The sequence below is a fragment of the Phyllobates terribilis genome, unplaced genomic scaffold (assembly GCF_046119375.1).
Source record: "Phyllobates terribilis strain yellow unplaced genomic scaffold, ASM4611937v1 Scaffold_2__4_contigs__length_985480577, whole genome shotgun sequence".
Taxonomy (NCBI): Eukaryota; Metazoa; Chordata; class Amphibia; order Anura; family Dendrobatidae; genus Phyllobates; species Phyllobates terribilis.
The window spans coordinates 203514796-203542282 of record NW_027362762.1 but is presented as its reverse complement, the minus strand read 5'-3'; the positions used below and the strand labels follow the sequence as shown (position 1 = coordinate 203542282).

At 45.9% G+C, this 27487-nt stretch overlaps 1 protein-coding gene across 1 annotated transcript in view; it reads left to right on the top strand.

The window, feature by feature from the left end:
• Window positions 1–292: 292 nt before the first annotated feature.
• Window positions 293–27487, top strand: part of NR4A1 (nuclear receptor subfamily 4 group A member 1) — a 68672-nt gene continuing 41477 nt past the window's right edge. Inside the window, exon 1 of the mRNA XM_073663823.1 lies at window positions 293–569. The gene's annotated coding sequence lies outside the window, so the exon portion shown is untranslated. The remainder of the gene's footprint in view (window positions 570–27487) is intronic.

Below are 27487 nucleotides of genomic sequence, written 5' to 3'. Positions count from 1 at the left end.
CAAGCAGGAGATTCTGTATTATGTGAGCTGACGTCTTGAGTCGTCTATTTCAGAAGATAAGGACTTGGCATGCAGTAAGTGTCTGGAATTAGCTCTCCTTGTGCAGGATGAGCCTATAAATATAAGCTGCCCCCATTGTTGTCTGTGGAAGAACGGCTGGAGCTTGTGACACAAAAGGCATGAGAGTTATTTCGGTCCTTTCTTCTGTTCGGCTATATTTAGCTCATTGATGCAGATACAGGGATTCCACTGACGTCAATGGAGCTCTGCGCTGACGTCACTGGCCCTCCTCCCCCGGTCAGGAGAAGGAAGAACCTGGCAGAGAGAATGCGAGCAAGGCTGTGTGCTGTGCGCAAACAAAGGGGCATCATATTTCCATGCCTGTCTCCCTGCCTGGGCAATGGGCAGCCGGCTGCAACCGAGCAGGAGCTGCCACAGCACAGGAGAGGCAGGAGGGAGGCACGGGGAGGGGGAGAGGGCAGTAAGTGACCCAGGAATCCCCGCGGGCAGCAGCAGGTGGATGTGCCCGGCTTCTGTAACCTGAGAACAGACACAGCGAGTGCCAGTGTGTAAGTACAGAGGCTTCTGTGCCCGCATGGCACCATGGTGCCCGGGATTATTCTTGTACATGTCATTCTGTTTCTGGTTTTGTAGTGTAAGAAACTTTGGGAAAGTCTCTTCTGGTGTTCCATAGTAGGGAACAAAATACATGTAGGAGCCAGAGTCTTAAAGGAATTCTCCAGGTTTGTATCTCCTGGCATTGGAGGGGGAATGAGGCTTGGGAGCCATATGGAGATCTTAAACAGTGAGCACCAAGGTTGGCAGAAACTATGGTAAAACTGGAGAATTAATGGAGTTAGAGCTTATCTTTCTCCCACAGTAATTGCGCTGCTTAACATTACCTGTCTCATCTATTGCATTATTTCTGTGTGTATTGAGTATAAATATGTGACTCTTCAGATATTGGGTTATACTAGCCTGATGAAGAGGCCTGAGTAGCCTCGAAAGCTTGCAATCTGTTACCCTCTTTTCAGTTAGCCATTAAAAGGTATCAACCACTGAGGACTCTCAAATCTAAATATTTTTGGATTTACAGCAGCACCCATAGAGGACTTGTGTCTCCTGTCCTTCCCTGACTGCGGCCAGGATGGGTTGAATACAGTGACAAGGGCACATGCACCTGGCTGCTCCTTTCGAGTCCATGGCACTCGACTGTCCTTGGTGCCATTGACTTTGAATGGAGTAATGGGTCTCAAGTACGACTTGCCGTTCCATTCTACTCTATCCAGGGGATAGGAGATGGGTGAGGGTCCCACTGATGTAACAGTTATCACATAGTGGATAGATAGCTTGCTTAGACTGGAATACCACTTTAGGCCACTGCTGGGGTGCTGGGGGGGTTATTGAAGGGACGCATGAATCAGACGCTGGCTGTGTTATTGTAGCCATATAGGTTGTACTCTGAAAACGCTGCAGCATTTGAAAAGTCAGCTGCATCTCTTCTATGCTGTACAAAGCAGGTCCCCGGCAGCAGGTCCTTATCAGCACGTCCCCGGCAGCAGGTCCCTAGCGGCACGTCCCCGGCAGCTGGTCCCTAGCGGCACGTCCCCGGCAGCAGGTCCCTAGCGGCACGTCCCCGGCAGCAGGTCCCTAGCGGCACGTCCCTAGCGGCAGGTCCCCGGCAGCAGGTCCCAAGCAGCACGTCCCCGGCAGCAGGTCCCTAGCGGCACGTTGCCGGCAGCAGGTCCCTAGCAGCACGTCCCTAGCGGCAGGTCCCCGGCAGCACGTCCCTAGCGGCAGGTCCCCGGCAGCAGGTCCCAAGCGGCAGGTCCCCGGCAGCAGGTCCTTATCAGCACGTCCCCGGCAGCAGGTCCCTAGCGGCACGTCCCCGGCAGCTGGTCCCTAGCGGCACGTCCCCGGCAGCAGGTCCCTAGCGGCACGTCCCCGGCAGCAGGTCCCTAGCGGCACGTCCCTAGCGGCAGGTCCCCGGCAGCAGGTCCCAAGCAGCACGTCCCCGGCAGCAGGTCCCTAGCGGCACGTTGCCGGCAGCAGGTCCCTAGCAGCACGTCCCTAGCGGCAGGTCCCCGGCAGCACGTCCCTAGCGGCAGGTCCCCGGCAGCAGGTCCCAAGCGGCAGGTCCCCGGCAGCTCTCCTGGCCTCAATCCCCTTGACTGACCGGTCTCTCTCTATGTACACTCATAGGGAAAGATCTGTCAGTCAAGGGGATCAGGACGGGGAGAAGCCGCCTGGGAACTACTTTGGATTAGTCATCTGAAACACATAGTTAGTTCCCAGCCGGCTTTTCAAAGTATATTTTCTCTGAAACATGTCAGAGTAAAACATTGACTGTAATAACGCAGGCAGTCTCTGTTTCATGCAGTCTCTGTTTCATGCAGTCTCTGTTTCATGCAGTCTCTGTTTCATGCAGTCTGTGTTTCATGCAGTCTGCAGTTCAGGCCGCATAAGTCATATAAACTGGTTCCCTTAAATTCCTTTTCTAGATGTCCCCTCCTTGTTAAATCTGCCTTAGGGTAGGTTCACATTACTGATGTCTCTACATCCATGAAAAGCGGTCTGATTATTTTGATCAGAGTGACATCAGTTTTTCTCAGACATGGAGAGAAAAAAACGTTTTTCTTCATCTTCTCCATTCAGTCATCCCATGAAAATGAGACTGCACTTGGATGTCATCTGAGTGCAGTCTGATTTTTTTCACAGACCTAGACTTGATCCAACACTCGGATCAAAATTGGACATGTCTCTGATTTTTTTCTGCGGATCACTGAGTCCAAGAGATAATTGGACACTGCCCCATAGACAAACATAGGTATGAGTGCTGTCTGTGGCAACCATGGATAGCACTCATGGAAAAAAATTGGTTGTGTGCATGAGCCCTCATTGTCGTTCCACCTGGCATGTGAAATCATGTAGAGTGGGATGGCAATGAGTCCTACAGGATCCTGGCAGTAGTATAATGACCACATTGCTGACAGGCTCCTAGTAAAAATGTTGCAAAATACATAAATAAGACCCAATGGTTTATTTTAAACTGTTATTTTTTATTATATGATTCATAGTAAGGGTACATTCACATTTCTGCCTGCACATATGTTTTCCATATGACGGAGCAGACACATGGAATTCATGTGCATGACAGATCCGCTGCATAACTAATGCACACAGAAGCAGCGAGACCCTATCAAGTATTGTGGGTTCTGTCTGCATTCGGGTTTATCTCAGAACCCAGATAGACCCCATAATAATCAGTGGGGGGGCTCTTTTGCATCATTAACTTACGTAGCTGGTTACATATGTCGCACTGTCTTACTACTCTATAGACTATAGTGCTGCCATTACAGATCATATAAGGCAAAGAACCAGTGCAGCCATTGAAGCCTAGATATAATTTACCCCTGATTTCCTGAATAGAATTATAGCCTGATTGGAAACATAGGCCAGTTACACCAGTCTAGGGACCACTTTGATTTTGTTCTTAGTAGCCAGGCCGTAAAGGCTCTGGCCACTTTATGTTTTAACCAGTGTTTTGGGGATATGATTTTGTGCCCTTACTAATATACAGGTATTACAGCCTTCCTCAGAGACTGCAGAGCTCCTCTGCTCTCAAAATGGCTGCCGTCAGCTGAGGTATAGAAAATAACTCTTTTGGCCATTGAAAGTTTGTTTTAAAGCTGTAACAGGAACCAATATTACACACCATTTCTCATATTTTCCATTTATCATTTTACTTACTGTAATAATTCGGACTGTCGGGGTATATTCACATATTTTGGTCAAATCGTTGTTCTTGCTGTAATTCTTTGATATGACCAATAAAACACACGCTCATATTTATCAAGCAAATTAAGCCAAAATTGTACATTTTTTCACAGTGTTGAAAAAGTGTGAGTGCTGTACCAGGGGGCCAACATCTTTGAATCAGATTCATTAAGCTTTACCAAGAAAATGTTGCAGATTTGGTCGCAGATCTGCATCGGCTCATATGAAAAGTTACATTTTATTTTCCAACCTCTATATCTGCTGTATTTAAGTGGTGTGCAGCTCTTAATATATTTTGGAGTAGTATGAAAGTTGGTGTATCTCACCCTTGAAACTTTATTCCCAAAGGTCAGTGTTTACTAGCGTTCAGCAAAAAGATTTGCATTGCCCTGGTCCGGTGTCCAGTCTGGTCCTTCATGGCAACTGCATCGCGTGAGGCCTAGCCACTAGGCCACGTACAACATCTCGACATGCGTCCTCAATAAAAGGCAAATGAGCTGAAGGGGGTCTTCTGAATCAATTTCAACATGCTCAGTTTATGCTACAGGAAATAAGTTGTGACCAGAGGTGTCTATCGATAGCTTATTCCACCCCCATGACTGAAATTTAGGCCACCAGTTCATGCTAGTTTATGGTCGGATTGCAGGTGAAAGGTGTTCAGATTCATAAGACAGGTTTCTTGTGTGACCAGATTTAAGGAATGTTTCTACTCTGCAATCTTACTTTAGCTCTAAAGATGTACAGGTCTCCTAAATGTGTTGAGATTGTGGCCCATACACCTTCAACACCTACTGGTACCAATTTTACTCAGCCATTTTATCTGATTTACATACACATGCATGCCTTTACTCTCAGATGGGAGAGAAAAATTCCTCTGGTGGCGGCTTATCTACTGTGAGAATAAAGGATTGGGCATGTTATTATCAAACATGCCTATTCTCTCCTCCTGCCATTTCCTATCAGGGGAAGAATTGGCACACCATCTATAAACATAAGATAGTCAGTTTCTGCTGACCATGCTTTAATGTGAATAAGTTCTTTAGGTGTGCCATGGTTGGCCAGATGGCCAAGTGGTAACATGTCTTTGTTAGATAGTGAAGCTTAGGCCACGGCCCCACTCTCAGTATTTGGTCAGTATTCAGTCAGTATTTTTACATCAGTATTTGTGAGCCAAAACCAGGTGAGGAACAATCAGAGAAAAGGTATAATAGAAACAAGTCACCAACCAATTCTGCATTTATCACCGACTCCTGGTTTTGGCTCCCACTCCTGAGAAAAAATACTGACCAAATATTCATAGTGGGGCCGTGGCCTTAGACTGTAAATATGATTTGCCAACGTTGTATATTCACATTAGGTGCTGCCTAAAATTACGCTGTTATTGATATCATAAGTCATTGATAGAAAATGATTGAAATTGTGAGACCTTGACTTTTAGTGCAAGTGAAATTGACTTATTGTATAACCTGTCTGTTCAGTCCCTGCTTCTTTCCTGTTAAGGTCTGTCCACACTAGTGTATTTCACCTTTAGTTACATTTTTGTAATGTTCTAAAAATTTCCACCAGTGACACAACTGTATGTGTTAGAGATGATCGAAAATATTTGCCGGACCTCCATGGCAGCCAGACCAGGTTAGTGCAGACTTCATCAGCTGGCACTAGAATGCCAATGGTTCCTGGGCGCCACTTATGATTTTTAGACCCCGGTGACATTATTACGTTGCAACACTGACAGAAGCTCGCACTGCCCTGCTCCAGCTTCCACGGAGTACTGCCCCGGATGCTGGACCGGTGTTTTGCAAATCTTTTTGCTCAATATACAGGTAGGTACATAAGCAGGCATGCCGTTTCTGATCTATTCAGTATATTGTTTGTCTAGTTGGTGGAGTTACAATTCGTCTTTCAATTTCTGCTGAATCTTTTATTATTCTCTGTCTTCCAAGAAACAATATACCATAATAGATCAGAACCTGCATACCTACTTACGTACTCCCCTATATATATACATATATATATTCAGCATATTCCATCATTGTCATTATCGATATTTATTCTCTACAAAACCTTGAAAGTATAAAAAGCCTCATATTTTAGTCTATACCCATATCCATATTAGTATCTACAGTCTAGAAGTCAAAACAAATGAAAAAATAAAAATAAACACTGAGACAACACAAAGCGACACCACAAAAACATAAATACATGTCAGGCATATCTGTGCTATGTGTCCACATTTATATCCATATTTCATCTTTTTGAATAAACTCATGTGAATGAGGCCCTATTCTTTTACTCACATTTTGTTGCTTAGGGAAATACTCCAAATAAATGGCAAACATTTTATTTTTGTCATATGCCTAAACCACTGTCTGGCATACTTTTAAGTATATGAATCAAAGGGCCTTTTATTGAAAATTATGAAGAACACCTTGCAATATAATGGATACAGCAAAAAAACCTGACAGTATCTGCAAGGAGTTTGTATGTTCTCCCCGTGTTTGTGTGGGTTTCCTCCAGGTTCTCCAGTTTCCTCCCACACTCCAAAGACATACTGAATCTCTCCAAAACTGAACTTCTCGTTTTCCCTCCCTCTACTGATCTACCTATACCTGATATTGCAATTGTCTTGGGTTGTTCAACCATAACCCTCAAGCAGCACGCCCGCTGTCTTAGGGTTATATTTGACACAGAACTTTCCGTTAGGTCACGGCTCCACTATCAGTATTCGGTCAGTATTTTCCTCACCTGGTATTGGCTCCCCTCCTGAGAAAAAATACTGACCAAATACTGATAGTGGGGCTGTAGCCTTAATCCCTCTAGCCGATCACTCACTTGCTCATGATATCTGCATCTTAAAAACATCTCCAGAATCCAACCTTTTCTCGCTTTTGAAACTGCAAAACTTCTTAGACCACGGCCCCACTATTAGTACTTGGTCAGTATTCAGTCAGTATTTTTTATCAGGAGTCGGAGCCAAAACCAGGAGTGGATGATAAATGCAGAATTGGTGATGTGTTTCTATCATACCTTTTCTCTCATTGTTCCTCACCTGGTTTTGGCTCCCACTCCTGAGAAAAAATACTGACCAAATACTGATAGTGGGGCCGTGGCCTTACTGTCGCTCTTTTTCATTTCACTACCACAACTTTTTTACTGATCGGTCTCCCTCCAAGCAAAGTTTCTCCTCTCCAATCTGTCCTGAATGCAGCAACCAGGGTCTTATTTCTGTCCAGCCACTACACCGATTACCCAATGAATCTTGGGTCATTCGTTGCACTGGTTGCCCATCCGCCACAAAATACAATACAAACTTATCTCATCCCTCATTTCTGTCTATCACCCTTCCTGCTCTCTCCATTCTGTAACTGATCTAAGACTAACATCCTCCATAATCCGGACCTCGCACCTCCATCTCCAACACTTCTCTCGTGCTGCTCCTGTTTTCTAGAATTCACTGCCCCAGAAGATCCGACTAATATCTAGCACCCACATTTTTAAGTGTGCTTTAAAAACACATTTTTTTAGACAAGCCTATGACCTGACTTCACTAATCTAACTGTTCCCCCTTTCTAAATTTTCCTCAGAATCTGGTCCCTCTTATCTATCTCCACATCATTCATGCACCCAACAGCACTTGGTAATTGTACTTATACAGATAGTGGCTGATGAACGGTTTATGTCGCTTATTTAAAATGCCCTATTTATTATGGCTGGACCATACATGACAGCACGTTCTACCTATTGTCCCCCCCCCCTATTTCCTTATAGATTGCAGCTGGTGAGCAGGGCCCTCACTTTACTTTGTTACTTTCCATTGTCTTTATTGTCTGTACATGTCCCCACTTAATTGTAAAGTGCTGCAGAATATGTTGGCGCTATATAAATAAAATGCATTATTATTATTAGACTGATAGGGAAGAGAGGTAATTTAGATTGTGAAACCCTAGAGAGTGACGATGTCTGTGAAGCTCTGTAGCTGTAATGCTAAAGGGAATAAAATAAATACTGAATGATAAGTCTATGGTTGAAGTATGGAATATTTTCTATAAATACTTACCATGGAATTGTTCCTATTTAACCAATATTGGTACAAGTTTAGTTGTCCTGAGCTGCCCTTCTTACCCAATTTTCGCCCTTTATTATATAAGTACAAATTCCCTATCCTCCTATATTGCAGACAGATGTCTAGATTCAGTAATTCTATCAGTCCGACTTCACAGTTTATTCGTCACTTGATGATCTAATGACCCTGCTTGTAAGACAGTTTGTTACAGATGCAGTGATAGAAGCCTCTGCAGAGACTCAACAAAAGCCACTGATTAGATAATGACCAGCAAAGTGTACTTCTCCCGCTCTCCTATAGTGGAAAGAGTGTGGGGTACAAGCAGAATATGTACCAGTGTGCTAATATTATCTGTAGGTACTACGGGTATTGTTGACATATTCCTCATTAAATTACAATTTTGTAGTAACTTTTCTTAGTATTCTGTGTTGTGCCGCTCCTCTGTTATTCTTCCTGGAAATTCATGAAAAAATTGATAACTGGTTTTTATCTTTCCAAATACCAAAGGGGTGTGTCCCCATCTATCCTATCAGTACTGACGGTGTTAGTTAAGTTAAATACCAACTCCAATTTAATTCATATATTTCCAGGAGGAATAACAGAAGAAACACAAAAATACAGAGTTCTCAGAAAAGGCACTCCCGCATTGTCCTCTCTGATTACAGTCCTACACATGCCGCTACATTCTCTGTTTATTTAGGTCTCAAAATCTAGAATTATAGAATACATTTGGGCAAAAAACCTCCACTTGTGCACAAAGCCAAAGCAACATTTTAAGAGCTCATTCACATGCCAGTTTTTTTTTTTTTCCAACGGAGAGAACATGGACACATTAATTTCAATTGGTGCATTCACATGTGTCCTTTTGATCCGATATGCAAATCAAAGCCGCCCATTCAAGTAAATGGGTCCATGAAAAAAAACAATAGCGCTTGAATGCCATCCAAGTGTCATCCCGGTGCTGTCCTTTTTTTCACTGAGTAGTTGATAGGAGAAGCTTTGAATGCCCTTTTTTCCACCTGAGAAAAATGGATGATACCCAGATTTTGAAAACTAAGACACAGACCAAAAATGAATCCCGCACACTGAAGACAGGGGGAGAAGGGGTAGAGAGAATCAGCTTTTTCAGTTTTTCACATATGATGTGTGAAAGAGGTCTAACTGTACATAGCAACTATATTGTTAACCCCTTAGTGCAAAATTACATATATGTATGTCATCACCAGGGTCACCATGTATAGAGGGGGCTCAGTAGCTATGTTACATAGCCAGCATCTGTCTCTAAGTCCAAGTTCACACATTCAGTATTTCGTGAGTTTTTTTTTCATCAGTATTTGTAATCCAAAATCAGAAGTGGAACAATCAGAGGAAAAGTATAATAGAAACACGTCACCATTTCTGTATTTATCACCCACTCCTGGTTTAGGCTTACAAATACTGAGGTAAAATACTGACAAAATACTGAACGAGTGAATGTGGATTAACAGCAGCGAGCGGAGTTGAGCGCTGATTACTGCTGTTAACCATTTAGATGCTGCTGTCAATCTGTAACAGGGGCATTTAAATGCAGCACTTCCATAGGCCACATGCAACACAAAAACAGAGCACCATTGGGTTACCATGGCTGCTGTTATTGCCAGCTTAGTACTCCAATGATGCTCAGCCATGGGCTTAGCTTCACAGGAGACCATGATATTCGCTATACACTGCAATACCGTGCTATTATAGTGTTATCATCTAAGTGATTAGATGATAGCAGGTTCAAGACCCCCTAGGGGTTTAAAAACTAAAATAAACTGTTTAAAAAATATATATTTAAATATATATACCATATATACATATATAAATCAGACTGCTTTTCCCCCCATAAAAAATAAACCTATTTAGAATCACCAAAAAAAATCCAATCTATAAAATTAATCAATCCATATGGTGAACGCCATAAAGAGAGAGAATTTAAAACACCAGATTTGTGTTTTTTCGGTCACCACACCGCTCTAAAAAAACACAATAAAAAACAGTCAAAACATTGAATGTACTCCGAATTGGCATAAAAAAAACCATCAGTTCTCAGCCCAAAAAGCAAGCCCTCGCACAGCTCCAGTGACTAAACAATAAAAATGGTACAGGTGCTGGAAAATGTCAACACAATCAAAATGTTTTTTTTTGTTTTTTTTCCAAAAGTAGTTACATAAGTTTTGGTATTGCCGTAATTGTATTGACCTGGAGAATCCTGTTTCCAGGTTATTTTTTACCATACCATGTGTAAAAACTAAACTCGTAAACAATTGTGGAGTTGCTTTTTTTTCACCATTTCATCCCTTTTGGATTCCCCCTCCCCCCTCCCCCCCGTGTTTTTCAGTACATTGTAGGGTAAAATGAATGGTGTCATTCAAAACTACAACTCGTCCCACAAAAAAACAAAGACCTCATTTGGTTATTTTGACAGTAAAAATGTAAAAAAAAAAAGTTATGGCTCTTGGACAAAATGGAGGGAGAAATGCAAACGTAAAAAAGGAAAATTATCTGTGGAGGCAAGGGGTTAATTTGTAAGCGACTGGTAGTGAGGATTTAGGAGCAGAAATGACATTATACATCGAGCACAGGGACACTTGTAGGGTACAGATGGGAATGATTAGTAATTCATCAGATCTACATATTGATTGAAATATAAGCTGGTTGTGCTATGTGGCATAATAATACACGTCTATCAGTGCCTGCGCTGGGTCTGCAGCTTCTGGTATTATTATTTTTTTGTAACAAAGCAGAATTTATCAGGCAGGAAACACAGTGGCAGGGGCACACTGTATACTGATATTTCAGAGGCAGCGAGGCACCATCTGCCTCATTGTCATGGTAACTGCACGTGAGGCCGCTGCCTGCTCCACGCTGTCACACACAATGAGCCCGCACGCATAGAAAAACCCACCCTGATTACGATAACACTAAAATCACAGGTCACAACAATTTTTCAACATACCATGCCAATGATAAAGCCTTATAAATAAAATCATAATGTGGCTGGCATTTTTTGGTCTAAACTACACTACAGCACTAGATTTGAAGGTTTAAGCAGGTCTCCTTGAGGGCTCGCTCACACAAGCGTATAACTCGGATGTTTTATCGGGTAGCGCTCAGACCAATGTTATATAATGGGAAAGTGCGGATCTGTGTTTTCTCTACAGACCAAATCAGTCTGGAAAAAATCACAATCTGCAAATCAAGTCTATCGGAGCTTGGAAAACATGACATCCGCGGACTTAGACAATGAAGAAGATGGAGAACTTAAGTTCTCCATCTTCTCACCTGTGATACGATTTTCTCATTCTAAGAGAATTGGGTCACAGTAATCTGACACTATGATCAAACTCGGATCAGAGTGTAACCGAAGTGTCATTACCATAATCAAGCCGATACTCTCACATGAGAGAATCAACTCTCGAGTGACCCCGGCCTGAAGACAATTCCTTTAACGGGACAGCAAAATTGTAAAAATAATAGCATAAAAAAATAGTCCCTTGTACCCTGAACTTTTCTAGTCTTAGGCCACGGCCCCACTATCGGTATTAGGTCAGTATTTTTTCTCAGGAGTGGGAGCCAAAACCAGGTGAGGAACAATCAGAGAAAAGGTATAATAGAAACAAGTCACCAATTCTGCATTTATCACCCACTCCTGGTTTCGGCTCCCACTCTTGAGAAAAAATACTGACCAAATACTGATAGTGGGGCCGTGGCCTTACAGTGAGAAAGAGAAGCTATCGGAGGGGGGATCATGGCACAGTTTCTTATCTAAATATTTGTACTATAAAGTATTAAAACTTTTTGCCCCCATGCATCTTAGATTAATGTCATTTGAACCCACTAATTTCAGGCAAACGAGCCTCCTAACCCTTCCTAGACTATGTCATGGGGAAAAAAAGCTAAAGGATGTAACATGTCAATGCCCAATCTTATCTCTTCTTTTTCTGGGGAGATAAGATGGCTGGGAATAGCTTATTCCTCTTTCTCATAGGGAACCCAGAAATAAGCATGCATGTATATGGAGGAGAGGGCAATCGAGATAGTGATGACTGAGCATCCATCTTCGGCTACATTTCTCCAGCCAAATATAAGCAACCACAATGTTTTACATAATTTAGTGTGGGTCCCATTCAGTATTTAATGGGTTCACAGCCATTTTTACAAAGTATAGAGCCAGACAGTTCTACTGACCACATGTGGCCAGCACACAGCAGTTGACGCATGATTTTGATTCACAATAGGGGAGGCAGAGTTCCAACATTACTGCCACCGGACCCCCGCTGCACTGATTGGCCGTACCCTAATAAGGCAGAAACACAACTGCAAAGGTTAATGTGTCTGTCTAGTATAAGGTATGCATGCTTAAGATTGCAGGGTTACAACAGAGTTGCGATGGTCTTTTTCATGTGGACGTTCATTACAGGTGTTAATGCTGTTTGCTCACATTAGAAAACATATAGAGATGTGTATGGCACAAGGAGAATGAGGATGGACTGAGTTACTGAGCTATATCTCAGCCCCGTCAGATCTCATTTTGCATACTTCAGTGGCAGTATTTTATACACTAATTTAATTTGTTATCCTCAACACATTGTGATTGACAGACCATCTGTCATGATCAAGCCTTCCAAACTGCTGATCTACGCTCAACCTTGCTTTGTTATTGAACAGTCTACATCTGCTAATTGTGTTACACGAAATAACCTAATAATGCGGCTGTTTTGGCAGGTCTGTCATCTACGGTACCACACCGGTCTCTTTTTTTCCTTAGCCATTTTATTCTGAAATCCTGGCTTTCATCATTCTCAGGCAAAAATCATTGCATACAACTACATTCTTTGCTGGGTCATATTTTTAGGCTGCGTGCCCACAAAGCATTTTCCAAGCGTTTATGCTGCGGAATTTACGCAGCGTAAACGCTTGGGAAACGCTTGGTAATCCGCCCCCCATGGTCCCCAATGACAAGCTGCAATGTCAATGCCCATGCCGCGGATTTTTCCGCAGCATTTATGCTGCGCTCAAAAATCGGCAGCATGTCCATTAATTTTGCGGACACGCAGCGGAATCGCCGCCATTGACTTGCATTGGACCGCGTGACATCCGCATCACTGCTTCTGCACAAGCGGATATCACACGGTTCAATGTGCGGATGGTACCCAGGTCTGGAGGACAGGAGACTCTCATCCAGACCTGGGTACCATAGAAACTGTAAAAAAAAGAATTTAAACTAAAAAATAAAGATTATACTTACCTTCCGATGTCCTCCTGGTGTTTTCTCCCCTCCGTCTGGTCTGCTCTATGGGTCGCTGTATTGTGAAGGACCTGCCATGACGTCATTGAGTCATGTGACCTGTCACATGACTCAATGACTTCACCGCTGGTCCTTCACACCACTGCGAGCAGTGCAAGAGACCGGACTCAGCAGAGAAAACACGGGGAGGACATCGGAAGGTAAGTATAATCTTTATTTTTTATTTTTCACCATTCTTATTCTGTTTTTTTTAACTAACTTGGTCACACTACTATAAATCCATGCCGGTTGTCATATATAGTGTGACCAAGTTGTCAAGCACTTTCCAAGTGATGCTAAAATCGCTTGGAAAAGCGCTTGATAACCCGCATGCGGAAATGCATGCAAAGACGCTTGACAAACGCTTCTACCTGCCAGGGACAAGCAGAAAAAATATGCAGCATTTTTGCATCGTGGGCACATTAAGCTAGCATGAAGAGCATTCTTTTTATCTATTCATTGTTAAAGGGGTTCTCACGTAAAGAAAATTCCTTTGAAAAAAGAAGCCAGTGCTTCTCCCATCCCCTGGAGATCAGCTGTTATCACTGGGGGAAGCCAAGCCGCATCGAGGCAAACAATCTGCAAAGACACGTTCATTTCTGCTGACAGGTGGACCCATTATGAAGAGCTAGCATTCTAAGTGATGGGATCCACTTGAGATTCCACTTACAGGAAAATATTCTTCCATGTATTAGCTCATACATTTCATAAGTTCTTACTAATGCACAAACTCAGCATTTACTATACCTGATATGATAAAAAAATTGTATATACTGTATATAAAAGGGAACATGTCACCTTGAAAAATGGTATTTACCTGTAGATATAGTTATAATCTGCAGATAAATAGCATTTCAATCCAATGTAGATGGCTTAACGGAAGTACAGCTAAGGCCTCCTTCACACGTCCGTGTTTCCAGTATGTGTATCATCCCTTTTTTTCATGGATCCAACATGTACCCATTATAACCTATGGGGTTGCTCACATATCCGTTTTTATAAGGATCTTGGCCCCGTGCAAAACACACAGAGATATGTCAATTTTTTTCTGACAGCACAGATGACAAGGGCCAGTATAAGTGTATGAAAAACACGTACAGCACACGGATGGCATCAATGTGCCATTCTTATGCTGTACGTGTTTAACATTGCAAAGTATAGGAGAAGCTTTGTAATTTATTTATTTATCCATAACTGAAAATCACTGATGACAATGATGGTAAAAACGGACGTACATGTTTATACCGACATGTGAAGGAGGCCTAAGGTTAAATTCTCTCTGCAGCCACTTGCTTGAAGCCATCGGGGCGACTATTAGGCTACATTCACACGTTCAATATTTGGTCAGTATTTTCCATCAGTATTTGTAAGCCAAAAGGAGAGGAACAATCAGAGGAAAAGTATAATAGAAACACGTCACCACTTCTGTATTTATCACCCACTCCTGATTGCTTACAAATACTGATGTAAAATACTTACCAAATACTAACCGTGTGCACGTGGCCTTACAGCTGCACTCACTCCCCGGCACTGTTATTGACAGCATGTTCTGCACACACAGTGCAGAGTGGGCTGGCGGTCAATGTGCTGATTAGTGATTACAGCCATTGTTAATATAACTGCTCTCTGTAATGCCGTGATGACTGAAAGCAAATGGCAGCAGGAAGAATAAAACTTCATTTTCTCCCTCTGTGCTTCCAGTAAACCAGCCTACTGTGATCTAGACTCAACTTACTTGCAGATTACCTTTATATCTGCAGTTACATAGCATTTCTCAAGGTGACAGGTATCCTTTAAATGTAGAATTATGTATCTGCCTGCGGTTGATGCTTATTTTTGAAGATGTACTACATTGTGGTTACAAAAAAAAAGTAGTTGTAGTATCTGTTACAGTGGAAATGCTATAAGATTAACTACCTGTTCACCAACAGTTCTGGTAATGACAGCTATGAGAGGTCGGGGGTGAGACGTGATAGCACACCTAGGACGTCATGGCTGTACTGATGAAACCCATGAAATCTATACCATTAACAGTATTCTGTGTGTGACTGGCCGCTATGAATGGCCTTCGAGAGGAAAAGTGTAGCATAAAAAATTGTATGTCCAGTTCTTCTACATAATACCATACACTTTTAGACAGTATTGGCTGTGTATGGCCTTCTATGGTTTTTTTCTCATTGACTTCAATGAAGTTCAACCACATATAAAAATAGTTTTTACATGCCATACCACACCTGCATTTTTCAATAGGAAACAGAACTAGAAGCACGGTGACAGGTGTGTGAACTTGGCCTAAGGCAGGCTGGCAGGTGAAGGCTGTGACGTAACAAGTTGCAATGAGCCATTCCTCCACCGCGATCTGATTATCGGCATGTTGACGTACTAGTCAGTACCTGCAGTCATACCGTGTTATATTAAACCGCATGTTTAGTGTCTTGTGAAACCTCATGACTTTCACGGTCAGCTTTGGCATTACTGGATTATTAGCATATGATTATTTGTAACATACTACCTGCCTACGCCGTCTTATCTAGCAATGCTGCTGCTAGTTGCATAAAGCATATCGCTTGATGCTGTAATAAATTAGGCATTAAAAAAACTTCTTCACAAACCACAAATAGGTGCGGCCCCTATTACCTTACTGCCGTAACGAACATCAAATTGGTTTAGACAAAATTGTGCTGAGAAATGCTAATTAAGTGCTAAGTTGTAAGGATTGATGGCACTACAGCTTTAGTAACTTGGCTCTACACGCGGAGCAGGCTTTTTATAGGATCCGCAGCTATATTAAACCCGAGGTGGTGTTTTATTTACATCCTATATGTTGCCGAAATATTTAGTGAGTAGTGAAACTGAACTTTGAAAGTGAACTATGAAGACCTATTATAGTCTCAATAACTAAGCCACGAATGACAAGCTATTAAAGTTCTATAAAAATTCCATATTCGGAAGGACTTAATTCCTCTTTTTAGTGTAAGGGGTTTTCTTTCTGACTGTATATTAATTCTTCTTCCTGTGCTGGTTTTATTGTATGGAAGGAATGTATTGAATCTGCTTGAATTATCACTGAGGTTAGGGAAAACACCAAAAGTTGTAAATTGTCGTCAGCAGGGGCCCCCTCACATCATGTTTCTGTCAGTGCCGTGCTTCAATTTTCCACTGTTCAACGGCACGAACAGAAAATGTGGAAATATGTGAATCATCCTGGATACTCTTCGGAGACAGTTATCTAACATTAGTACACTGGTTATAAAGTGAGAATCTTCCTATTCATTGTAAAATCAGATATTTATGGTCTAAGAAAATAGACTCAGGCTATGTTAAAAGGGTTTTCCCACAATATGCATTTCTCATCCATCTGCAGGATGTGTCTGATCCAGGGGCGGAACTACCGCCCGTGCAGCCGGTTCATTGAACGGGGGCCCCGAGGGAGAGGGGGGCCCCTCCAGCCTCAAGCAGGGCCGCCATCAGGGCATGACTGCCCTGACTCCAGTATGGGGCCCAGCCGGTAGGGGCCCTCCTCTTGTGAGTCTCTCTCCTCATGGGGCCCCCGGCCCCATGCTAAGCGCCGGGTCCGGGACATATCAGCGCTGCGCTACGCTCCTGCGGCAGCGCCTTCATGATTCCCCTGACTTCCGGTCATGTGACGGCGCCGTCACATGGCCGGAAGTCAGGAGAACCTGGTGTCAGCGATTGTCACGCTGTCTCTGTATACTGGAGGTAGGGGGCCTAAGCTGACCCTAAGCTGGGGCCCTGACTAATCCCTCAACCTGGAGGTACTGTTAAAGGTACAGAGGTCCAGGCCGCCAGCGTAACCCCTACCTCCTGAAGATCCCTGCACCTCAGTAATCTAGTCCTGAGAAGGACCCCGATCACAACAAAAGGGGACAAGAAATAATATGCCCAAACACAGTATTTAGACGAACGAGACAGTACAAGGGAAAAACCAAAACCACCTTGCATACAAACAACTTCTAAACTACAACAGAGGGAAAACCAAAGGGAAGGGAGATAAATGATAAAGCGAGGAAAGGGAAAAAAACACTTCCAAATACACTTATCTCAGCAACTCCAAACACCACGATCCGCTCTGTCAGTCTGAATGAAATGCTTTCACCGACACCTCCCAGACAGACCAGCAGGTATATGAAGGAGTCTCACTACAGAAGTATTGATTGCAGCTGGGCGAGGCTGGACCTCATCTAGCCCAGAGAGAGAGAGAGAATTAACTCCCTCACTGCCGAGAAACACAAAGCACCAACAAGTCAGCTGCGAGAAGTCAGGCTGTGTACTCGTGATGATCTTCGTGGCAACACACCCGTGACAGTACCCCCCCTTCTACGAGGGGCCTCCGGACCCTCAGGGCCAGGTTTATCCGGGTGAGTCGTGTGGAAGGCCCGAACTAATCGGTCTGCGTTAATATCCGACGCAGGAACCCACATCCTCTCCTCAGGACCATACCCCTTCCAATGAACCAAGTACTGAAGGGACCGGCGATTAAAGCGTGAATCAATGACCCTCGATACCTGGAACTCCAAGTTACCATTGACAACCACTGGAGGGGGAGGTAAAAGTGACGGTACCACCGGCGCCACATACCTCTTAAGCAATGATCTGTGAAACACGTTGTGAATTTTAAACGTAGGGGGGAGGTCAAGACGGAATGCCACCGGATTAATAATAGAACTGATTCTGTACGGCCCGATGAACCTGGGACCCAGTTTCCAGGAGGGAATCTTAAGTTTTATATTCCTGGTAGACAACCATACCCGATCGTTCACACTTAGGTCCGGACCAGACACTCTCCTCCTATCAGCCATACGTTTGTATCGGTTCCCCATAGTATTCAGATTCTTCAGCACCCCTCTCCATACTGAAGCGAGTGATGAGGAAAATCGTTCCTCCTCAGGAACCCCCGAAGAGCCCCCCCCACTGAAAGTACAAAACTGGGGGTGAAAACCATATGCCCCAAAAAACGGGGACTTACCAGTGGACTCGCTCCGCCTATTATTAAGAGCAAACTCTGCCAGAGGTAAGAAAGAAGCCCAGTCCTCCTGGTTCTCTGACACAAAACACCGGAGATATGTCTCCAAGCTCTGGTTCATACGTTCCGTCTGACCATTGGTCTGAGGATGAAAAGCCGATGAGAATGACAACTGCATCCCCCGCCGTGCACAGAACGCCTTCCAGAACTTAGACACAAACTGAGACCCCCGATCAGACACCACCTCGGAGGGTACCCCGTGAAGCCTCACAATCTCCCCAATGAACACCTGCGCAAGAGTTTTAGCATTAGGGAGAGCCGGAAGAGCGATAAAATGTGCCATCTTGCTGAACCTGTCCACTACAACGAGTATGACCGTTTTACCCGAAGACGGAGGGAGGTCCGTAATAAAGTCCATAGACAGATGAGTCCAAGGACGCTCCGGGATCTTCAAAGGTAAGAGGGCCCCAGACGGACGGGTATGTGAGGTCTTAGAGCGCGCACAAACCCCACAGGACGCAACAAAAGTTACCACCTCCTTATGTAAATTAGGCCACCAAAACCGACGCGAGAGGAGATCCACAGTTGCTTTACTCCCCGGGTGTCCTGCAAAAACTGAGTTATGGTGTGCCTCGATCACCTTTTGTCGCAACTGATCTGGAACAAACAATCTCCCTGGAGGTCCAACAGGGGCGTCCCCCTGAGCCTCCAATACCTCCTCCTCCAGCTCAGAGCATACTGCCGAAACCACCACCCCCTCCTGAAGGATAGGAATCGGGTCGTCCGTATTCCCGGCCCCCGGGAAACTACGAGATAAGGCATCCGCCTTTACATTTTTTGACCCAGGACGATATGTAACGACAAAATTAAACCTGGTAAAAAACAATGACCACCTAGCTTGTCTGGGATTCAGACGTTTCGCGGACTCCAGATATAGCAGGTTCTTGTGATCGGTGATGACGGTGACCGGATGAACTGCCCCCTCCAGAAAATGGCGCCACTCCTCAAAAGCTAACTTAATGGCCAAGAGTTCCCTATTGCCGACATCGTAATTCCTCTCAGCGGACGACAATTTTTTAGAGAAAAAGGCGCACGGATGCCACTTACCAGGGGACGAACCTTGTGACAATACTGCTCCCACCCCTACCTCGGAAGCGTCTACCTCTACAATGAATGGCTGAGACGCATCAGGTTGAATGAGTATGGGCGCCGAGGCAAAGCATTTTTTCAAAGAGGAGAATGCTTGACAAGCCTTGTCAGACCATCTAGAAAAATCCGTCCCCTTTTTAGTCATGTCAGTAAGAGGCTTAACCATGGACGAGAAATTACGAATGAACTTCCGGTAATAATTAGCAAACCCCAGGAAACGTTGTAGTGCCTTAAGATTCTCTGGCCGATCCCACTCAAGAACTGCCCGCACTTTCCCAGGGTCCATACGAAAACCGGACGCTGAAACCAGGAAGCCTAAAAACTGGAGTTCCTGTACGGCGAACACACACTTTTCCCACTTGGCATACAGTTTATTATCCCGCAAGATCTGTAACACCTGCCTAACGTGCTCCTGATGAGACACCAGATCCGGCGAGTAAATTAGGATATCATCCAGATATATGACAACAAACTGTCCCACCAAGCGGCGAAAAATGTCATTAACAAAGTGTTGGAACACCGCCGGGGCATTAGTCAGACCGAATGGCATGACAAGGTTCTCATAATGCCCCTCCGGAGTGTTAAACGCCGTCTTCCACTCATCCCCCTCCTTCATCCTAATCAGATTGTACGCCCCCCTGAGATCCAACTTAGAAAACCATTTGGCACCCACGATCTGATTAAAGAGATCGGGAATAAGTGGGAGCGGATACGGATCTCGGACCGTAATCCGATTAAGTTCACGGAAATCCAGGCAAGGGCGTAGGCCTCCATCTTTCTTCTTAACAAAGAAGAACCCCACAGCCACCGGTGAAGATGAAGGTCTAATATGCCCCTTAGCCAGACTTTCTGAGATATAATCCTTCATGGCCTGCCTCTCAGGACCAGAAAGGTTATACAACCTAGCTTTAGGTAACTTGGCCTCTGGGAGCAGTTTTACAGAACAGTCATACACGCGATGAGGAGGTAGTTCCTGACACCCTTTCTCCGAGAATACATCCTCAAAGTCCGCCAGAAATGGAGGTAAGACCCAAGGAGTAACCGCACCAATGACCGTGTTCATGCAGTTTTTATTACAGAATTTACTCCATTGGCTTATCTCCCTGGTTTGCCAATTAATAACCGGGTTATGCTTAGCTAACCAAGGAAGGCCCAACACAATAGGAGTGGGAAGACCCTCCAACACGTAGCAAGACAACAGTTCTTTATGTATTGCCCCCACTTGAAGTTTTACGTCATGCACAACTTGCAAAAAACTTCCCTGCCCGAGAGGCCTGGCATCGATCGAGAATATGGGGATGGGTTTAGCCAACTCACTCAACCGCATACCTTGAACCCGGGCAAACCGAGCATCAACCAGATTAGCCCCGGCCCCACTATCCAGAAGAACAGATATCTTCTCAGTTCTCGTACCCACCACCACCTCCGCCGGTACGAGAAACTGAGACGAACCTAGGGACGAAATACCTACTCCCAGATTGCCGTCCACCACACAACCTGGGATCAACAGTTTTCCGACGACTCTTCACTCTGCAAGGGACGGGATGGACACCCCCCAATAAAATGTCCCTTTCTCCCGCAGAAGAAACACCTTCCTGCCTTATGGCGCACCACCGGTCCCCTCCCCCAAAATGATGTCCCTCCTAATTGCATAGGCTCCTCTGGACTGACCAGGGGAACCACCATATGAGGGGACCTTGTAGGAGGTGGAGTCATCACAGGGGGTAGAGTTATCCCGCACCTCTCCCGAAGCCGTCTGTCCACGCGAATAGCGAGGGCCATAGCGGCTTCCAGAGACACGGGAGAGTCATACTGTGCCAACACATCCTGTAATTTGTCGGATAAACCATGACAAAACTGGCTCCTAAGAGCCGGGTCATTCCACTGGGTGTCCGTGGCCCACCTACGGAACTCCGAACAGAATTCCTCCGCCGGACGATCTCCCTGCTGGATCCTACGTAACTTAGACTCAGCAAGGGAGATCCGATCTGGGTCATCATATACGAGTCCCAGGGCAGCAAAAAACCTATCCACTGTCTGGAGAGCCGGGGAACCCGGGGGAAGAGAGAACGCCCAAGATTGTGGGTCCCCTTGTAGGAGCGAGATGATAATTCCCACCCTTTGTTCTTCACTCCCCGATGACCGAGGCCGCAGCCGAAAGTACAATTTACATGCCTCCCGGAAAACAAAAAACTTGTCCCGCCCCCCAGTGAACCTATCAGGGAGAGCTACTTTAGGTTCTGGTCCGGCTTGCTCCTGAGGATGCCAAACCTTGGACCTAACGTCCGCCAGCTCCATGGACAAACTCTGCAATTGCCGAGCTAGACCGGCTACTGGATCCATAGTAGCTGGAGAAAAACTAAGTGGGTCGGTGAAAATGTCACGCTGTCTCTGTATACTGGAGGTAGGGGGCCTAAGCTGACCCTAAGCTGGGGCCCTGACTAATCCCTCAACCTGGAGGTACTGTTAAAGGTACAGAGGTCCAGGCCGCCAGCGTAACCCCTACCTCCTGAAGATCCCTGCACCTCAGTAATCTAGTCCTGAGAAGGACCCCGATCACAACAAAAGGGGACAAGAAATAATATGCCCAAACACAGTATTTAGACGAACGAGACAGTACAAGGGAAAAACCAAAACCACCTTGCATACAAACAACTTCTAAACTACAACAGAGGGAAAACCAAAGGGAAAGGAGATAAATGATAAAGCGAGGAAAGGGAAAAAACACTTCCAAATACACTTATCTCAGCAACTCCAAACACCACGATCCGCTCTGTCAGTCTGAATGAAATGCTTTCACCGACACCTCCCAGACAGACCAGCAGGTATATGAAGGAGTCTCACTACAGAAGTTTTGATTGCAGCTGGGCGAGGCTGGACCTCATCTAGCCCAGAGAGAGAGAGAGAATTAACTCCCTCACTGCCGAGAAACACAAAGCACCAACAAGTCAGCTGCGAGAAGTCAGGCTGTGTACTCGTGATGATCTTCGTGGCAACACACCCGTGACAGCGATTTGGACGAGCGCCAGGATTCTGCAGGGATCGCATGGGGGTAAGTATAACAAGTTTTGTTTTTTTCAAAATAAAATTTACTAGGAGTGGGGGGAATGGGAGATGCACATGTGTGTGTGTGTGTGTGGGGGGAGATAAGAGATGCACATGGGGGGGGGAGATGATAAAAGATGCACATGGGGTGGGGGGGTGAGAGAGGTGCACATGGGGTGGGGGGGATGAGAGAGGTGCACATGTGGGGGGAGGGGGATGAGAGAGGTGCACATGTGGGGGGAGGGGGGAGATAAGAGATGCACATGGGGGGGAGATAAGAGATGCACATGGGGGAGGGGGATAAGAGATGCACATGGGGGAGGGGGATAAGAGATGCACATGGGGGAGGGGGATAAGAGATGCACATGGGGGAGGGGGATAAGAGATGCACATGGGGGAGGGGGATAAGAGATGCATATGGGGGAGGGAGATAAGAGATGCACATGGGAGGGGGATGAGAGATCTGCACATGTGGGGGGGATGAGAGAGGTGCACATGGAGGGGGTGGTGAGAGCTGCACATGTGGGGGGATGAGAGATGCACATGGGGGGGAGGGGGATGAGAGAGGGGCACATGTGGGGGAGGGGGATGAGAGATGTGCACATGGGGGGATGAGAGAGGGGCACATGTGGGGGAGGGGGATGAGAGAGGGGCACATGTGGGGGAGGGGGATGAGAGAGGTGCACATGGGGGGGATGAGAGAGGGGCACATGTGGGGGAGGGGGATGAGAGATGTGCACATGGGGGGGTGGTAAGAGCTGCTCATGGGGGGGTGAGAGCTGCACATGGGGGAATTGGGAGAAAATGAGCTGCACATGGGGGAATTAGGAGTAGGGGGATAATGAGCTGCACATAATGAATGTGGGGTGGGGGAGAGTAAATGATAAATGACGATGGGGTGGGGAGAGCACGGACATGATATAATGAATTGGGGCAGGGGGTGCATGTAAATAATGAATGCGGGGAGCAGGAAGTATAGAGTAGAGGTTCTAATTAAATTATATATTAAGTGCCTATTTACAGTTAATGGGGGCACCGTGGTGGATTACAATTTATATTTGGAATGGTAGGTTGCATAATAACTAACCATATATTGATGGTGGATGCACGTCTGTATTCAGCTGCGTAATGTAGAAGTTGGGGAATGTGCTCTAGATAACTGAGTTATTTTATGCAGAGACGAGTCCTGGCTGGAAGACGTGATGGCGGTCTGTGCTGGATGAAGGAGAAAAGCGTAGCTGAAGGACTTCACCTAGAGACGTCACCAGTGAGTCAGTGCATTACATGTACACTTACACTATATACTATGTACCGGGCTCCTGTGTATAATGTCACTGGTGATCACTGTATTACCTGTACACTATATACAGAGCTCCTGTGTATAATGTCACTGGTGATCACTGTATTACCTGTACACTGACACTATATACAGAGCTCCTGTGTATAATGTCACTGGTGATCACTGTATTACCTGTACACTGACAATATATACAGAGCTCCTGTGTATAATGTCACTGGTGATCCCTGTATTACCTGTACACTATATACAGAGCTCCTGTGTATAATGTCACTGGTGATCCCTGTATTACCTGTACACTATATACAGAGCTCCTGTGTATAATGTCACTGGTGATCACTGTATTACCTGTACACTGACACTATATACAGAGCTCCTGTGTATAATGTCACTGGTGATCACTAGATTACCTGGACACTTACATTATACATACCATGTATAGAGCTCCCGTGTATAATGACACTTATGGTAATATTAGTAATGTGGTGGTAATATTAGTAATGTGGTGGTAATATGTGGTCTGGTCATGGTGTGGCAGTTTTTCTCTCTTCTGTGTGGTATTATTCGGTCACTATGTTGTGGTAATATGTGGTCTGGTGATGGTGTGGCGGTATTCCCTGTATGTGGTATTATTGGTCATTTTAAAAAAAAATGTATATGACACATTCCCTTAAAGAAAACTAAATAAAAATATATCTAAAAAGAGTATTGAATATTTTAAGAAAATTTTAATAGGTTAGAGTAGGGCCCGGCCAGAAGAGTCTACCTTATCGTGGTGGCGGCTTTAAAAATCTTTTGGCCAAAACAAAAGCTGTTGGCTATGTATGTGGCACCGTCACATGGCCGAACGTCAGGAGAGCCTGGTGGCAGCGACGTGGCCGAGCGCCAGGATTCTGCAGGGATCGCATGGGGGTAAGTATAACCAGTTTTATTTTTCTTAAATACAATTAATTAACTAGGAGTGGGGGGGATGAGAGATGCACATGGGGGGGGATGAGAGATGCACATGGGGGGGGGATGAGAGATGCACATGGGGGGGGATGAGAGATGCACATGGGGGGGATGAGAGATGCACATGGGGGGGATGAGAGATGCACATGGGGGGGATGAGAGATGCACATGGGGGGGATGAGAGATGCACATGGGGGGATGAGAGATGCACATGGGGGGGATGAGAGATGCACATGGGGGGGATGAGAGATGCACATGGGGGGGATGGGGGATGAGAGATGCACATGGGGGGGATGAGAGATGCACATGGGGGGATGAGAGATGCACATGGGGGGATGAGAGATGCACATGGGGGGATGAGAGATGCACATGGGGGGGTGAGAGATGCACATGGGGGGGTGATAGATGCAAATGGGGGGGGTGATAGATGCACATGGGGGGGTGATAGATGCACATGGGGGGTGAGAGATGCACATGGGGGGGTGAGAGATGCACATGGGGGGGTGAGAGATGCACATGGGGGGGTGAGAGATGCACATGGGGGGTGAGAGATGCATCGGGGGGTGAGCTGCACATGGGGGGGATGAGAGCTGCACATGGGGGGTCGAGAGATGCACATGGGGGGGTTATGTTTACATAACTTTGTTGCCTTATGAAGCGCAGGGGGGGGGCCCAAAAATTTCTTGCACAGGGGCCCACTACAGTCTGTGTCCGCCCCTGCTCTGACGTGCATCATTTTGGGGAATATTCACCTACTGGAGGTGGACACTCAGATGGAACTGTCAGTGGAAATGTTTATGGCAAGCAGTCATCCTATTAAAAGGTTGTTCTTATGTTCTGTTTTTAGAATTACATCTATCACTGCCCTCAGCTCCTTGCTTTGCAGCGGGTAGCAGTGCAGTCCTGATGATTGACAGATTGGACCAGGCACCGCTTGTCTGTAAGGGCGGTGCACTCCTGAAGCTTGACAGATTGGACCAGGCACCGCTGGTCTGTAGGGGCGGTGCACTCCTGAAGCTTGACAGATTGGACCAGGCACCGCTGGTCTGTAGGGGCGGTGCACTCCTGAAGCTTGACAGATTGGACCAGGCACCGCTTGCCTGTAAGGGCGGTGCACTCCTGAAGCTTGACAGATTGGACCAGGCACCGCTGGTCTGTAAGGGCCGTGCACTCCTGAAGCTTGACTGATTGGACCAGGCACCGCTGGTCTGTAAGGGCGATGCACTCCTGAAGCTTGACAGATTGGACCAGGCACCCCTGGTCTGTAGGGGCGGTGCACTCCTGAAGATTGACAGATTGGACCAGGCACCACTTGCCTGTAAGGGCGGTGCACTCCTGAAGCTTGACAGATTGGACCAGGCACCGCTTGCCTGTAACGGCGGTGCACTCCTGAAGCTTGACAGATTGAACCAGGCACCGCTGGTCTGTAAGGGCAGTGCACTCCTGAAGCTTGACTGATTGGACCAGGCACCGCTGGTCTGTAAGGGCAATGCACTCCTGAAGCTTGACAGATTGGACCAGGCACCCCTGGTCTGTAGGGGTGGTGCACTCCTGAAGATTGACAGATTGGACCACGCACTGCTGGTCTGTAGGGGCGGTGCACTCCTGAAGATTGACATGTTGGACCACGCACTGCTGGTCTGTAGGGGCGGTGACTCCTGAAGCTTGACAGATTGGACCAGGCACCCCTGGTCTGTAAGGGCGGTGACTCCTGAAGATTGACAGATTGGATCAGGAACCACTGGTTTGTAGGGGCGGTGCACTCCTGAAGATTGACAGATTGGACTAGGCACCGCTGGTCCGTAGGGGCGGTGCACTCCTGAAGATTGACATATTGGACCACGCACCGCTGGTCTGTAGGGACGGTGACTCCTGAAGCTTGACAGATTGGACCACGCACTGCTGGTCTGTAGGGGGGGGTGACTCCTGAAGCTTGACAGATTGGACCAGGCACCGCTGGTCTGTAAGGGCGGTGACTCCTGAAGATTGACAGATTGGACCAGGCACCACTGGTCTGTAGGGGCAGTGCACTCCTGAAGACTGACAGCTTGAACCAGGCGCAACTGGTCCGCAGGGGCGGTGCACTCCTGAAGATTGACAGATTGGACAACGCACCGCTGGTCTGTAGGGACGGTGACTCCTGAAGCTTGACAGATTGGACCACGCACTGCTGGTCTGTAAGGATGGTGACTCCTGAAGCTTGACAGATTGGACCATGCACTGCTGGTCTGTAGGGGCGGTGACTCCTGAAGCTTTACAGATTGGACCACGCACTGCTGGTCTGTAGGGGCGGTGACTCCTGAAGCTTGACAGATTGGACCACGCACTGCTGGTCTGTAGGGGCGGTGACTCCTGAAGCTTGACAGATTGGACCAGGCACCGCTGGTCAGAACTGAGCGCTCTTTTAGGCTGGTAGCAGAGGCAGCTTTATGTCTGCGGCATGGGAGAAATGTAGGGGGGACTAAAGCTGACAGCATCCAGCTATCCGACAAGCTTAAAGTGCTACAAGCAGGATCTAAAAGCCTAGAGCCTGCAAGCGTTGTATGCCCCTTTCCTACCTAACTGGCCACTGTGAGACTACAGGACGACCGTTCACCTAGGCAATGAGCTCTACACTATGACATTAAAATTCTTTTATTCTGGAGAACAGAGAAGAATTTTTAATAGGAAGTAAATGCAAAGTTACTTATTTTTACAAGCACTTTGCAATTGTATCCATTTAAAAATGTGAAACAACCTCTTTAGCATAAACCACCATTTTCTGGGTTGAACTGGGGGGCTGCCATACACCTCTGGTTCTGTTCCTCTCTGATGAAAAACAACATGGTTAGCCAAGAAAAATGCATCATGAGAAAACCTCCACATTTCATATCTTTTTTAAAAATATGAACTAGTAAGTCATATTTTTTA